Below are 16,435 nucleotides of genomic sequence, written 5' to 3'. Positions count from 1 at the left end.
CCTCAGATGTTGATTGGAATTACACTGAATTTAAATTTTAATGGAGGAACTACAACACCTTCACAATATTCAATCAATCCATTTATGAATGCTGCATTTATGTTCTATAATACCATAATAAAACTCTTGTAATAGGGTTTTAAATTTCCCTTATATGTTTTATGAATTCTTTCTTAGATTTATTCCTAGATAGCTTTTAGTTTATGTCACTATTATAAATGGTATCTTATCATCATCACAGTTTATAATTGGTTATTCCCAATACAGAGGAAAGCTATTGATTTTTATATTTTGCTCTTACATGCTGGCAACTTAGCTGAAACCTTGTACTGCTACTAATAGTGTCTGCTGACTCTCTTTGGTTTTCTATATAAATGATTTTACTTAGAAATAATGACAATTATCTCTCTTATTTCAATGTTTCTACTTTTGTTGGTCTATCTTGCTGCATTGGGCAGATATCTGGCAATATGCTAAAAGGTAGAAGTAATGCAGGCATCCTTGTCTTGTTCTCAACCATTAAAGGAATGAGTTTAAACCTCTGTTCCACAAAGAATGATATCTGCCACAGGTGCTTAGTATAAAGGCTTTATCAAGCTAAAAAAATATGTATATTAAGTCTGCTAAGGCTGATTCCGTTAAAAAAGAAAAAAATTAGTTTTATTAAATGTTTTTTTGTCCTTGATCATACAATGTCTCTTGTTCTTTGCCATTTTTGGGATAAGTTACAGTAACATTTTTTTAAATGCTGAAACATCCTTTCACTTATGAAAAATTAAACTTAGTCACAATTATTTCTCATACACTGCTAGATTTGAATTCTTAGTGTTTTTTAATGTCATAAGTTAGCTAATATTTTTTTACCTAGTTTTTGTTTAAAAAAATTCAAGGGGTGCTTGGGTGGCTCAGTTGGTTAAGCATCTGCTTTCCTCTTAGGTCATGCTCCCAGAGTCCTGGGATTGAGCCCCTCATGGGGCTCCCTGCTCAGTGGGGAGTCAGTCTGCTTCTCCCTCTACCTCTGCTGCTCCTCCTGCTTGTGCTCTCTCACTCTGTCAAATTAAAAAAAAATAAAATTAAGAAAAAATAATCAAACTTATAGGTTGACTTTTCTTTGTTCTCTAAGAAGTTTTATAAACAAAGATTTTCTGTTCCTTGAGATTTAAATAGAACTACTTGTCAAACTGTCTAGGCCTATTTTTATATCACAGGGAGGATTGTTTTGAAAAGCATTACAATTTATTTAATAGTTACTGATTACATTTTTTTCTTGCATCAATTTTAGCCTAAATTTAGCCTAAAACACTTTCTTTCACCCGAATTGATCTTTATTGGTGAAAAACTCACATTCTTTAACAGGTTAATAATGTAATCCATAAGTATTTCTTTTACCTATTTTGTATCTATTCATAATGTATATTCTTATCAGTTTTCTTGGAATTATATCTAGCTTAAGCTTCAAAGAACCTCTTTCTCCTAGTTCTTTGCTTTTATTATTTCTATTTATTGCTTATTTTCTGCAATAAAACTGTTTCTTCTTTTTCCTTCCTTACTTCTTCAGATTTTCTATGTCACAGTTTTTTCTAGTTACTTGAGCCAAGCATTGAGCTTATGGGGTTTCGGACCTTCTATTCTTCCCCTATATAATAAAAGCTATACATTGCCTTCAAAGTATTCCATTAGCTAGCTCTCTCAAATGTTGACCTTTTGTCCTTTTATTACTACTCAATGGTAAAATTTTGCTATTCTTGTTATCATTTTCTATTTCACTTGAGGGTTATTTTGTAGTAGGTCTTTTCATTTCCAAACATATGGGATATCTTTCTCTTAATGATGACTGATTTTAAAGTAGTTTAATGCACTAAAACAATATCTTCTGCATTTGTTGAGAAGTTCTATACACATGGCAAACCAAATTCATTAACTATTACCCAAATCTGTTCTTTCTCTACTTACTCTGTCGTATGGTTTCATATGCTTCTGAAAAGATGATGCTAGATTTCTAACTGCAAATGTTTAATCCCTGTCAAAAGGCATCGATTCCTGCTTTCTGTACTATTGCATATGTGCATATGCTCCTACTCCTTTTACTCCCTTGAGCTATCATTCCTTTTTCCTTTTGTTTGTATTGACAAGTATAACTTTTCTTCACCCCCTTATCATTAGACTGTGTCCCTTTAAATGTATTTTATAAATAATACAGCATTTTGTTTTCCATTCCTGGGACAATTTGTCCTGATTAGTTTCACTCTCAGCCATTTATGCCAATTATTCTTATTTCACCTTTGTTTCCAACTTCTCTTTCTTTCACTTTTTTCTCCTTCCTACCTTCTCCTGAGTGGTATCCAATTTTTTCCTTTGGGTATCAAAATTATACAGCCTATTTCATTTCAATAGAGATTATTCTTTTTTTTTTAATAGAGATTATTCTTATTGCAGTCTAAACTCGTGCTCAATTTCCCCATCATAAAAGCAGATCCATCTCTAAATCCCTTGGCATATTCTTACCACTTTAGGTCACTTTCAGATATCTTCCCCATTCTCCCCATGTCCACCTTTGGATGCACTGAAATAATTTAGCATTATAATTTCATTTACTTACTGATATGCTGCAGTTTTATTTGTACCCTCAAAGATCTCACCTGAAAACAGTGGATCATGCTATATGTAAAGCACATCTCATTAGGTTACATGAAATATTAACAAAAATGATAAAATTTTTCTATCTCTTTGCCCAAATCCAATTCAGTCTCCTCTTTAATCATGGTAAAATTCTGTTCATTTGTGCTGCTAGCAGACATGCTTCCTCAAGTTTTCATTTCAATGGAGAAGAAAAACACTCCAGCAACTATAAAAGGAACAAAAGTAGAGAAAAGGCTAAGAGCCAATATTGTGTGATGGGAAAATTCTTGCATCTCCAGGATCTCAACTGTCTGTAAGGCTGAGATAAATGTTAAATACTCTCCTTCCATGTGAAAAAGACCAAAAGCAATTTTATAAGTTAAAGTAAAATTGCTGATTTTTTTTTTAACCAAATAAGGCGGCTGGATGTACCAATCTTCTGTTGACGTCCAGAGGAAAATCATCTCCTGGGATCTCTGTTACTTAATAAGTATGGAGATGACAGCTTCTGGCATCCAGAAAACCAAGTGCAGGGTTAGGGACCTCAGTCTAGGGTTGAGGTCTCCTTAGACTTGTTAGCAGCCTCAGCTAAGCCAGAAATAGAAGGCTGCCTCCAGAAACAGTGACTGAGCTTTGCACGTGACTGTTTACAAACAATAGTATATTAATGAACACCCAAAGTCTTATGTTTTCAGCTAGTTCTTCAATTTCTATTCTTTAATAATAACATCTGTTATCTTGAACTAAAAATATGTGCCTTTGAGGTATTAAACCAGTTTCTATTTCCCATCTTTTCAGCTGTAGACGTTATTTGTGCCGTTTCTTTACCTTTTCGCCTTCTACAACCTGTCTCTGCCTCTTTATCTTCTAGAACTCAGAGCAGCTGGTAGCATCACGTTATTTTTAGAACTTTGTCTCCAAAATTTAGTACAGAAAAAGGATGTAATGCAAAGGTCTCTATTGACTATTCACATTTAATTTTGTGACTCAGTGGATTTGATCAGTCATTTTCTGATAGGGCTAGATAGGCAACCTAATTCACAGTGAAATAAGGTTCAATAGGCACAAAAGCAAATGCTCTAAAATGTTAAGTTTCCCAACCATTAACAACAGGAGATGACAACCACTCACTTCAGGGTAGATCAGGTTTCTTCCTGGTTTGCTTTCAAATGTGATGCTAATGTCCAACTAAAATAACTGCCATATGCTTCTACTCTTGTCCCCAAAAAGAAAAATCAACTGTAGAATTTGAACAGAAAAGACTCTCCAAGATCACTTAGATCCAGTCCCCTCATTTTAGAGATACTGAGTAAGGTTGCAGGCCAACTGGCTTACTCAAATTCACTGTGAACCTCAGAGGGTCTCCTTTAGACAATTATGTTTGTAGAAGGTACAAACTATTTGTAAGGATTTCCCAAACTTGGGAATCTAGGACTGCAGAGACCCCACTTTCAGCATTTTCAATTAAAAATAACTGTCACATTAGAGAATTGTTTGGTGCTAAAAAGCACATGTCAGTACTTTTGTAGGATGGTCAGCTGGTGATCCAGATAACATGCCTATGTCTATTATATTCATATTATTTTATCAAATGGAGAACACAAACTATAAACTCCTTTTTGAAAATGGAAGTACCCTAGGGGTAGCCGGGGTGGCTCAGCAGTTTACTGCTGCCTTCAGCCCAGGGCGTGATCCTGGAGACTCAGGATCGAGTCCCATGTTGAGCTCCCTGAATGGAACCTGCTTCTTCCTCTGCCTGTGTCTCTGCCTCTGCCTCTCTCTCTCTCCCTTTCTCTCTCTCATGAATAAATAAAATCTTTAAAAAAAATAAATTAAAAAAAAAAAAAAAAAGAAAATGGAAGGACTCTTCAAAACCCAACCACCCAAGTTTGAGAAGCTCAGGACTTTAGCAAAGGCACCCATCAGACCATGCCCGTGAGGATGCAAAATCTTACCCAACAGACAACAAAGGACCCCATTTCATGATTCTTTTCTCTTTTCCCTATAGCAAATGATTTCTTTGGGACAAATTTAAAGTCTTCATATTTCCCTAAGGAAAGTAATAGGCTGTCTACTCAAAATGTGGTCTGCAGACAAACAAGATGTGCATCCCCTGAGAGATGTTAGAAATGCAGATTCCCAAGTTCCCAAAACCAACTGTATGTTGTATTTAAACAAGATTCCAAGTTGTGTTGTAGGCATATTAAAGTTTGAGAAGCACTTCCCTAGAGCACTAGTTCCAATTAAAATCGTCATGGGAGCTTTTTTAAAACAGTAGATTCTTAAGCTCCTTCTTAGCCTGACTCCAGCAGAACCTCTGGGATAATGAAATTAAGAACACAGCTCTAGGGTCAGTCTGTGAAATGGGATAACAACAGCACCTTCTTCTCCAGGACACATGTAAAGCATGTAGTAAGTATTTTACAAAACTACTCATGATATCATTGTTGGTATTTTATGCTGTCAAAAAGTAATGCCAGGGGTTCCTGGGTGGTTCAGTCTGTTATGCTCAGTGGGAAGCCTGCTCCTCCTTCTGCCCCTCCCCTTGCTTGTGCTCTCACTCTCTTGCTCTCTCTCAAATAAATAAGATCTTTAATTTTAAAAAAGTAATAACAATTATTTGTTGAATAAAATTTGGCAACTGCCAGCTAACATAATATTTCTGAGTTGCTTAGAAAAGTGCTTTCATATGAATAGTACAGAATTATTAAATTAAAAAGCAAGTAAAAACCATATACTTGGTACTACACTACCATTAGGTGACTACTATCCTCTCCACACTAGGGGTAGAGCAGCGTCAGTTAAAAAGTAGCATGTGAGGGCCCTGGGAGGCTCAGTCAGTTAATAATTTTTTATTTATTTATTTTTTTTTTTTTAGGATTTCATTTATTTATTCCTTAGAGACACACAGAGGGAGGCAGAGACATAGGCAGAGGAAGAAGCAGGCTCCTGCAGGGAGGCAGATGTGGGACTCCATCTAGGACTTGATCCAGGACTCTGGGATCATGCCTTGAGCTGAAGGCAGATGCTCAACCACTGAGCCACCTGGATGCTCCAGTCAACTGACTCTTGATCTCAGCTCAGTCTTGACCTCAGGGTCATGAGTTCAAGCTCCACTTAAAAAAAAAAAAAAAAAGTAGAACCTGACAAAGTAGAAATAGCTAATACCATACTCAGTATTTTCATTCCAAGTGATTTCTATATAAAAACTTAATCCTCCTGACAACACTATGAGGAATGTGTTTCATATAGTAACATGTATCTCTTTATGCTCAATTCCTAGATTTGAGAATCAGTGCGTTCAAAGGATACTGAACCTTCAAAGCTATTGCTATGTACTGCTAAATATCTCTCACAAAAGGTTTATAAAAAGTTATATTCAAAAGTAATAAAGGCAAAAGGCCTATTTCCCCATAACTTTGTCAGCACTGGGTATTCTTTGATTCTCCAAATATCTAGTAAAAATTTATTATTCCTTAGCAATATAATATAGGGGGAAATGACGATTCTATTTTTTTTAAAGATTTTATTTATTCATGAGACACACACAGAGATAGAGGCAGACACACAGGAGGAGGGAGAAGCAGGCTCCATGTAGGAAGCCCGATATGGGACTCGATCCTGGGACTCCGGGATCACGCCCTGGGCCAAAGGCAGACACTCAACTGCTGAGCCATGCAGGCATCTTGGGAATGACTATTCTAACTAAAACAATCTGCCATGAAGAGAGACATATCCTATGCACCCAAGAAGCCAGGCACAGTAAAAAAGAAATACTATCTTTTTGGTTACAAGAATGAAAAAATTATCTTTTATCTTGAAAAATAAATGTGTTATTTCATTATGCCTGGGCATGATAAGATTTACTTAAAAAATAAGATGCTATTTTTATAACCACTCAGCAAATGGCAGGAACCTAGACCAATCTTAGAAGGCATGACTAGCTCTCTTTGAGAGTCATCAGAAGGAAACATATTGCAAATAACTCCAGATCCTTTACCAACTGGTAAATACATTTCAATTCCAATTCATTTAAAAACCAGGGACTCAAAGGTTAACCAAAAGTGTAAATGAGCTAGAAAAGCTGCTGGATAAGGAAACCCAAGAACAACCTTACCAGGAAAGATGGCTTATTATCTCACTGAGGAAGCATATTTTCACCTGGCCAGGCTCTCAAATACATTTTATTGAGGACTTGGACAACAATCAAGGTATGTAAATGGATAGCTAGAGACGTAATTTAGGTTTTGGTGACTTATAAAATATTCTAAACTTACAGGAATATGTCAAAATTCCACAGGAGCCAGTAAAAGAACACTCCACAAGCAGGTGACAAAAACAAAGAGAAAGAGAAAATAGTCTGAAGTGTCTCAGAATTCGAGCAAACAAAAAGTGTATGTGTAATTTTTATAAAAAGAAACATCAATTTTTAGTAAAGTAGATTAAGTCCTCAACCTATCGTGTCACTAAAGAAAAATTTTCAATTGTTAAAAAGTCAAAAAAAAAAAACCCTCAAAAAATAAAAACTGAAGCTCAGCTATTTATCAACAGAAAACACACAGGCATTTCAAAATGCCAATGCTTTTTCAAGATCTCACTTCATCAGCAACCTCTCTCCCACCCCTGTCACTTTCATGTGTTACAATTCTTGATTTTGTTAACCAACTTTGATCTCACTCCCCTGGTTCCTTCCCCTTCTCCTACAAAGGTGTTCAGGGATTGCCTATACTTTGACAAGTCTTAAACTGGTTCCTCATTAAACCAATTGCTTTCTCAGCCAAAAAGTACTTATTATATATTCACCACTTTCTAATCTATTCTTGTGGTGAACATGCCAGACCAGGCTCCTGTCCTCATGAAGCCTTCTAGGTACAGGGTGAGGAGGATTAGTAAGCCGTGGAGACCACAAACCAATCAACAAGCTAAAATATTTGATTGTGATTTAAAGAAAACAATTAGGATACCAAAGTAGGCAGTGACTTGGAAGGGATTGAAGTAATGGGTTTAGTGGTGATAGGAAGGGAACTAAACATCTGATCTGGGACTTGAATGAGGAGCCTGCTCGAGGTGAGTATCAGGGGAGAGAGTGTTCCACGGAAACAGCTGATGCCAAGACAAGAATAAGCTCCAGGTCTTAAAAGAATGGAAGGAAAAGAGGGATGGGAGGGGCAGCAGAGTCTAAGAATAGGAGGCTAAACAGAAAGGTGAGGAGATAAGGTGAAAGGTAGGCAGGGACCACACTGTACAAGGCCTCATTTGGGATTTCATTCAATAAGTGATGAGAAGCAGCTCATGATGACAAAGCTTTAAGCTACAAGGGTTCAATTCTCCAATTTCATTTTTTAAAGCAGATCCTCACTGTTGTAAAAATCAGCTTCAGAGTTTAAGGCTCCCGTGTCCTAAGAATAAACTGAGCTACAGTTCACATACCATAAAATTCACTCATTTAAATCTACAGGTTGGTGGTTTTTAGTAAAATCGCAAAGTTGTGCAATTATCACCAAAATACATTCTTCACCACAAAAAGAAACACCACATCTGTCAGCAAGTGCTTGCCCTTTCCTCCCTACATAGCCATGGCAACCATTAATCTTTTTGTCTCTATGGATTTGCCTGTTCTGGACATTTCACATAATGTAATTATGTAATATGTAGCCTTTCGTGTGTGGCTTCTTTCACTTGGCATAATGTTTCACTGTTCATCCCCCTGGTAAGTAGGTGTCCGTACGTCATCCCTTTTCAGGGCTGAATCCTATCCCATTATATGTATGGACTACTTTTTTCTTTAGCCACTAATAAATTGATGGACATTTGAGTTATTTCTACTTTGGGGCTATTATTAATAATGCTGCTATGAACATTCAGCTACAAGCTTTTGTATTGGCCTAGGTTTTCAGTTCTCTTTGGGTATATACCTAAGAGTGGAACTGCTGGGTCACATGGAAACTCTGTCTATAACATTTTGACCTGGGGCCAAACTGTTTTCCTTAGCCATTCTACCATTTTACATTACCACCACCAGTGAAAAAGGTTTCTCAACATCCTCACCAACAGCTCACTCCCACATATTTTAATTTAATTGGCCTGGGCACCCTCGGTTTGTTTTGTTTTGAAGAGTTCTCATGGTAATCCTAATATGCAGTGAGGCCCAAGAACCCTCTACTCTTGCCTGTTTCATTGCCAACATCCTGACAAGGATTTACACCTAACACCTCGTACTGCCTGCCCCAGAACTCTTTGGACCTATTACATCCCCTCACCACCCCTCACTCAATAATAATGACATCTGCTATGTAGCTGATTCATCCAGTGAGAGAATAAAATACAAATAAGACATAATCTTATATTTGTGATTTATATGACCTTGTATTTATGTAATTATAACATATAACCCTGCATTTGTATAATTATATAGAATCTTATGTTTATATAATTACATTATATAACCTTATACTTAGATAAATTATATATAACCTTGTATTTATAATATAAATAGTCGTTTTCAGAGTACAATGAATGAATAAAACATTTTTAAAATCATTTATGTGTATACATGTATATAGAGGAAATCTGGAAATTCAGGATGATATTCCTGTGACAAAATGGGTTTGGATAATTTTATTGTCTTTTCTAGATACTTTTATTTTCTACCATGACCATGCATTGGAGAAGCTTTTCAAGTATCCTCAGGGAATATGAATTACCAACTCCTTTCTCCCACTGACCCACTGGAGACCTGTTCTTTAAAAAGAGCCCACCTAGAAAAAGTATTTGCTCCCAAAGTTCTTTTCATCTAGTAAAGAAAGATAAATAGAATGAATAGATGACTTCCGTTTTATACTTCAACCTGACCTTCAGTATTAAACACAGTACCATATGTGCAAAAATGTATAGAACTCAAAATTATTTATGTCACTTAAAAAATGTTTCCTGCCAAACCAAACACAGGTGGTGAAGGTCTGTAACACCAGTATTGAGGCCTAGAGTCATTTGGAAAATCAACAGCCTGTGTTTGTAGATAACCAACTCAAGAGAGAAAGAAGCCTGAAAAAAAAGGAAGCAGATGTCTAAACTGGAGGACAAAGTATGACTTGACTCCTCGGTCTGATGGAGGATGAGACTCATCTTAGCAGTAAAAATAACCCAAACTATATCTTCATGTGGACTTTAATAGCAGAGGCGAACTTACAGATTAGGATATTAAAACAATACTTTATGATGACAGATGGTAGCTACACTTGTGGTGATAAGAGTGTAACACATAGACTATAGAATCATTATGTTGTAAACCTGAAACTAATATGACAGTGTCAACTAAAAAAAAAAAATTAATACTTAAGGGATTTTCCATTAGAAAAAAAAAATCTAGGGCACCTGGGTGGCTCAGTTGGTTAAGCAACTGCCTTCAGCCTAGATCAGGACCCCAGGGTTCTGCATTCAAGCCTTGTATTGGGCTCCCTGCTCAGTGGGGAGTCTGCTTCTCTTTCTCCCTCTGCCCCTCCTCCTGCTCATGCTAGTGCTCTCTCTCAAATAACTATAATCTTTAAAAAGAAAAATCATCTTAATGTCATGTATCCTAGAGTAATCAAATTTACTATTGCATTTCCATTCATACTATACTCTTCATATTAATCACAAAAGATTAATAAGAGTTTATCTCCACAGGCTGCATAATAGTGTGGGGACACCAACATTGAACTGATGTCAAAAGTTCGTAGAGTATATCAAAGCCAACTGTGATCTTCCAGAAGCAGAAACCACACGTTAACATCCCTTTGTCAGTGCACAGGCCTCTCAGAGGTTAAGAGACACCCAAGGCTCTTTATTTAGGTTTCTAGCATGTTAAAAGAATTTGGAACACCAACACAAAATTGCCCAAATCGTGTTATATTTTAAACATTAACACTGAACAGATTGAAACTCCCAATGCGAACGAATACAAGACAATGATTATCACTACACACAAGAAAATGATTTCACTACATTTTAACGAACGTGAAATGTCTAGATTTTTGTGGTGAAGCAATGCCACTCACAGGTTTTTGCTAAAATGGAATCATAAGGCTAATTACAGTGTCGATTATAGCTATGTGTCACTCATAATCTATTGATGGGTGTACTTCTATTTTAAGTGACCATATTCAGCAATTTCTAATTGTGCTATTCAGAAGATAATTACATGACTGATAAAATCTATGACTGAACAGTCCACTTCAGGTGGTATGATCCAATAAGGGTGCAAGTTCAGAAATGTATGAAGACTTTCCTTCAATCCTGCTCAATAGCAGATGGAAAATTCACCTGATACTAAGGTCTAAATTCAAGGCCTTGAACCCAAGGCCATTCCAGACTACCCATCCACTGGCTTCTCCTAGAGGTCTTCAGATGTGGCTCAAATGAAATTACAAGAAGTCAAACTCCTTTAGATCTGACATGGCCAGAGCTTACTGTAGCAGTAGCAATCATGAGAGGTTCTCATTCATGGGGTCTTTAAACAGGGCTCCCGCCCAGGCCCCACTTCTGTGTATTTTGCCATCATGAAATAGGAAATAAAACACCGATTTGAAGTCAGTCCTAGTGCGACCCTTCTTCTCCCATTGTGGCTTTTGCTGCACAGCATTACACAAAGCTCCATCCAGGGCAGTTTCAATTTCATTGCCTGATAAATGCCTTCTCACTTCCCTGTGCCAGAGACAAATAGGTATTTCTCAGCATTTCGCGGAGTGACAATGGTGTTTTTCTCTTTTTCTCATCCTCTCACCACGATGGGCACTCGTCAGGGGATCTCTGTTCCTACCCATCTCATTACCTCTTCATTCCATTTGTCACCATTTAGAAATTCAGAACTCTTAATATTAGCTTACTCTTACCAACAGTAATGAGGCTCAGGCTGCCTACTGGGGAGCATCATCAAACGCTAACGAGTGTGCACACCGAGACCCACACCTGAATCCCATCACGTGGCTCCATTGTTCAGACCAGGTGGGATGTTTCTGTCCACAGGCAAGCTTCTACAGAAGAGCTGGAGTTTGCAGGGTGGCTATTATGCATTCGCTTTGGTCGTATGATTCACACAGCTTTCCTGTGTGGTTGTACTCATTTACATACTGGCTATGACCTCCCTTATAATAACACTGTACTCTTTCTTTCCTTTTTGTTCTCCTCTTCACTTGTTTAAGGACTTACTGGAGCTGAGAGTTCTCAAAGAAGAGACTAATTGGTCATTTTCTTACTGCTACTTTTTGATCTCTTCCTGACCTCAAAAGAAGAATGAGGCTCTTATAATCATCTAGGTGATCTGTATACAAACCTGCCTTGATGTCTCCCGCCGTGTCCAGCATGTTGCCTCAAACACAAGAGGTGCTGGATAAATATTAAGTGACATCTATACGGTTTTCTGAGTACCTAAGAAAGATAGGCCCATATCCATAGGAGACAGAAAGATAAAGGATGAAGAATGAGCTGGTCCCCCCTTGAAACTATGACAAGGATGTCTTTGTAGTTAATGAAGGAAGAGGGGACTGACCTGAAATTCATCTCTTTCTGGACTTAATATCCTTTTTTAGCAGCTAGAACCTTGCACTGATGACAACAAATGAGAACTGATTGAATACCCCTGTGTGCCAGAGCCTCTGTTAGGCACTTGACCTACATTAGCTCATTTGAACCCCAACAGCCTGTACAGTAGATACTGAGAAAATAAAACCCATAGCAGTCAAATGACTTGATCAAGGTTACCTGTTAGCTAAGATCCCAAAGCTCTTCTCAGTAAAGATTACAAAGTACTGCTCAGAAAAAGGCAGGGCAAGATGAGAGTGTGATATGGCTTTTGGGAAATGGTGACCGCCCCAAAGGTGATAGAGGCCAACATGAGAGGTTAGGAGCAGTGGCCTCACCCACGTATGAAACTCTACCTGTGTCTTTAGCTGCCTCTTCCTTTCCCCAATGAACTTCATACTGAACACTGTCCGGGAAGGACTCTGCACAGAGATAAGAATGTTTTCACAGCTTTCTAAAGCCCAGAAAAGACATTTCTGAAAGCACCTCTCACTGATATGCATCATGTAGATACAGAAAACCTATGCAGTAGATTATTTAATATGGCCATTTGTTAGTCACACTAACAAGATGGAGAGTCCTAAGCCCTTGCTATACAGCAGGCATAACGCTAAATGCTTTATGCAAGTATCTCACTTAATCCTCTCAATACCCTGTGATGCCTTTTCATCATTCTGATTTTACAGAAAAAGCACTGAGAGTGTAAGTCACTTGCCCAAGTCCAAGCGGCAAATAAAAGGCAGTGCTAAGATCTGTACCCAGGGCATCGGACGTTGGACTCCTCTCTACCTCCAGCAATGCTAAGACAGACTTTCTGCCCACATTGTGTCACTTGCTATGCTTTCAATGTAAATGACCACCGCAGACATCTGCATCCAGGTGGGTGAGAAGAGCAGGGGGACAAGAAGAACACAGAAAAAAAGATGCATGAGGAAAGGAATTAATTTTCAAGTGCACAATTGCAGCTGCCTACAGAGTCAGTCTGGCTTTCCACAGGTGGAAAGAGATTACTCAGCACTCAGAGGATGGCCATGCCGGGTATCTAAAGGCCAAACAGGCAGGCCAAAGGCATAACCAAGCACTTTGACTCTCCACATGACCCTGCCTTGTGTGCTCACCCAGTTCACCCATGACATGACGGCACGCAGAGTTCAGGGCAACTCTACCTCGAGTGTGTGCTGTTGCTAAGGGTAATTTACGGCAACTTTCATCGCCAAGTGGGCTGCAAAACACAATAATTAAAAGGCTGACAAGCAATCACTGAGTGCATCTGTATTGTTGAATGGATTTTGAGTCCTAGGAAAATCACGATGAGTGTTCTCCAAGAGCAGCATCTTTAGAATTTTATGATCTTAAAGCCTCTTGCTTTCAAAAATAACATTTCAAATGCCAGCTACGAGAAGCCTATACATTTGAACCTTGGTTTAATGACAAAAAGTGAGAAATGGTCATTGCTTTTCCAGAAAAGCAAAAAACAGGATTTTTTCTTTTATTTTCTCTCGAACAATTTTTGTCCCAGTTTCAAATGATTTTTAGATGATGCTTACTCCACCAGGACAGAGGCTTTGTTGGCACAACCTAAGTCCTCTCTTGATGGTCCTCCATAGGCCACGCACAAGCTGCCTGAAACCACATGCAGAATCGCTGCTGCTGAGGGAGAGGTGTGCTCTCCACACCCTGCCCCTCTGCACCACCCTGTCTCCGGTCATCTCCCCGACCTGCTTCCCTGATAGACAGATGCATGAAGCCATTTCATGATTCATCAGAGTTTCATTCAGCATGCTTCTTAGAGTCCTAGGCTACCAATACTTATTCCTCCTGTCACCATGTCCGAGAAGAAGAAACTGTCCCCACTAAATACAGATTCCCCAAGAACTCCGATCCTCAGTGAAAAGAATAAAAGGTGCTTGGTAAGTAAGCTCACTGATTTTGTTTATATTGGGATTGGACTCCCGTCTGGCACTGTGCCTTCCTCCTCCTGTACCAACGACAGACATCACTAATCAACTAGGTTGTCCTTCTGCATGATTTCCTTAACAGAACTTTTGAGATAGTCATTACCAATCAGGGTTTGCTGCATGACACTCATAACCTGTTTTTCATTACAGTTCTTTGGACGGGAGACTCAGAGAGCTTTCACGGCAGTGCTGAGACAGTTCTATCCATTTCAGGGTAAGGACACAATAACACATGTGAACTCCCAGAATCTCAACTCTTCGAATTAGGAACATGAATAATAAACTTCTAGCACTGAAATAACATGTCCTATGGTAATCCTCTGACTAATCACCTTGTTAATAAATATCTAAAGACCACATTTTTCTCTGGGCTTCCAGCTTCCATGGGAACATTCTGACGGTGACATAATTTTTAAATTAGTAGGTTTATTCATAGTTTTACATTAGTAAATGTCAAGCTTCTTACTAATTAGCAAATTCTGTAAATCCACAGTAGTATTAATTTTCAACTATACAGCAAATTAATGAGAAAAAAAGAGAGACAATTAAAATTTCCCTAAGGGGCACTTATTTCTATGAAATTCAGCACAAAGCAAGAAAACATTAACCCATTTTGAGGGTGCATTTAGGAAGGATTACAGAAGATTTGTCACTGTCACCGAGGAGTGAAGTGCACATTTACCGTGGAGTACTCTCTGTTACAGCTAAATTCTCAGATAACATTTTCTCAGGTTGCTGTGGCTGGGATTTCACCTCTTGCCTTCAATATTGTTAGATGCATTTTTTTTTTTGGCAGCTTCTCATTTAATAAGATTCTATTATTTCTTTGTTGATGTTTCCACTCAAATTGCTGGTGCACTTTTTCTGGCTTTAGAGGACAATGCCTGGTATAATATTCGGATCTTCAAAAACCGCCTCACAAGAGTCTCTTGCTCACCAAGTGCTTGTTAATATAAATCTCACTTCCTCCACTAACTCACTGAGAGGGCAGAAAACATACCTAACTCTGGGTGGCTGTTTAACCTCCCAGCTCCAGAAAAGGAGAAAAAGCATATCCCTCCTATGGGCACTTATGCCATTTCTTTACAAAGCCTTCCTACAAACACTGTTAAACAAATCCGCTTGTTTATTTCAAATTCTCCTTCAATTGCTTAAGCCTATTGCTAAGATGGTAAAGTCCTCCTGTGTTGGTGGCCATGGAAACCATCTGTAGGTATCATGGCACCAGGTCTTCTCTTTGCTTTTCTGGGCACACTTGGCTGAAGACAAGCTAAAGCCCTATGTTCCCCGAGGTACAGAGGTTACAGGATGATGCTCCCCGCCCCCCACAAAGATTTCAGATCACAGTTAATACCAAAATTAAAATGCACCATGGTATGCTCTGATGGGCAAACTGCGTAATATATAAGTACACAAACGAGGCACACAGATAATTATAGCTTACATTTGGGGGCAATTTCCTTTCACTACTGTGGCCATCAATGATGCAATCTATTAAAAAATAAGGTCTTCATCAATTAGCGTAGTACATGTGGAAGGGCCTGGCCTACCTCTCTGTCCTTTTTACAGTATCTGTGACACACTCTGAACATAACATCAACACCCCTCGCGCACCCACCCACAGCCTGTGACTGGGCATTCATTTCCCCATCTCACATACTAGACCCTGATCTCCTTGAGGGCAGAGAACGCAATCTGAGATCAGGGTTATCTACAGCCTCCCTCCCCAAGCCTCAAATTGAGAAGCCATGTCAAGTGGGAAGAATAGCTTTATGAATGGCTGGGCATTTCCCATCAGTCTCTGAATCCTAGAAGCAAACTTTAACGGACTCAGGCCAGAAGCCTGATGGATTTTCCTGCTGCCTCACTCCAGGGCCCCAGGTCCACAGTTCTGGTCTGACTGGATTTCCTCCCTCAGTCCAAGGTTGAAAATGGTAACTGGGAAGAATCAGGCAGGTCTTTTATGGAGACTAATGAATGCCCCATTCTGAGCAATGGGAAGGCCAAGCAAAAGAGGGCAGAGTGCAACACCTTTTCTACATTTAAATGACAAACTTTCTCCCACTAGCATGTAGGCCATAGCCCAGTACGTGCCAGCTGTCATGAGGGAGGGCAGCTGCTACTTTTCCTAATTGAAAGAGTGTGTGTGGAGTGCCTGGGTGGCTCAGTCAATTGAGCGGTTACCTTGGACTCAAGTCATGATCCCATGAGCCCACGTCAGGCTCCCTGCTCAGCAGGGAGTCTGCTTCTCTCTCTCCCTCTGCTGCTCCCCCTGCTTATGTGTGCTCTCCCTCTCAAAT

At 38.8% G+C, this 16,435-nt stretch overlaps 1 protein-coding gene across 17 annotated transcripts in view; it reads right to left on the bottom strand.

Moving 5' to 3' along the window:
* Positions 1–16,435, bottom strand: part of FHIT (fragile histidine triad diadenosine triphosphatase) — a 1,380,560-nt gene that overhangs the window by 762,560 nt on the left and 601,565 nt on the right. The window contains exon 1 of one of the 17 annotated variants that reach the window (XM_049097835.1): positions 865–1,001. The exons of the other annotated variants lie outside the window; for them this stretch is intronic. The gene's annotated coding sequence lies outside the window, so the exon portion shown is untranslated. Of the gene's footprint in view, positions 1–864; positions 1,002–16,435 lie in introns of those variants that run through there. 17 annotated transcript variants of the gene reach the window in all.

The sequence above is a fragment of the Canis lupus genome, chromosome 20, assembly GCF_003254725.2.
Source record: "Canis lupus dingo isolate Sandy chromosome 20, ASM325472v2, whole genome shotgun sequence".
NCBI lineage: Eukaryota > Metazoa > Chordata > Mammalia > Carnivora > Canidae > Canis > Canis lupus.
This window is presented reverse-complemented; position numbering and strand designations above follow the sequence as displayed.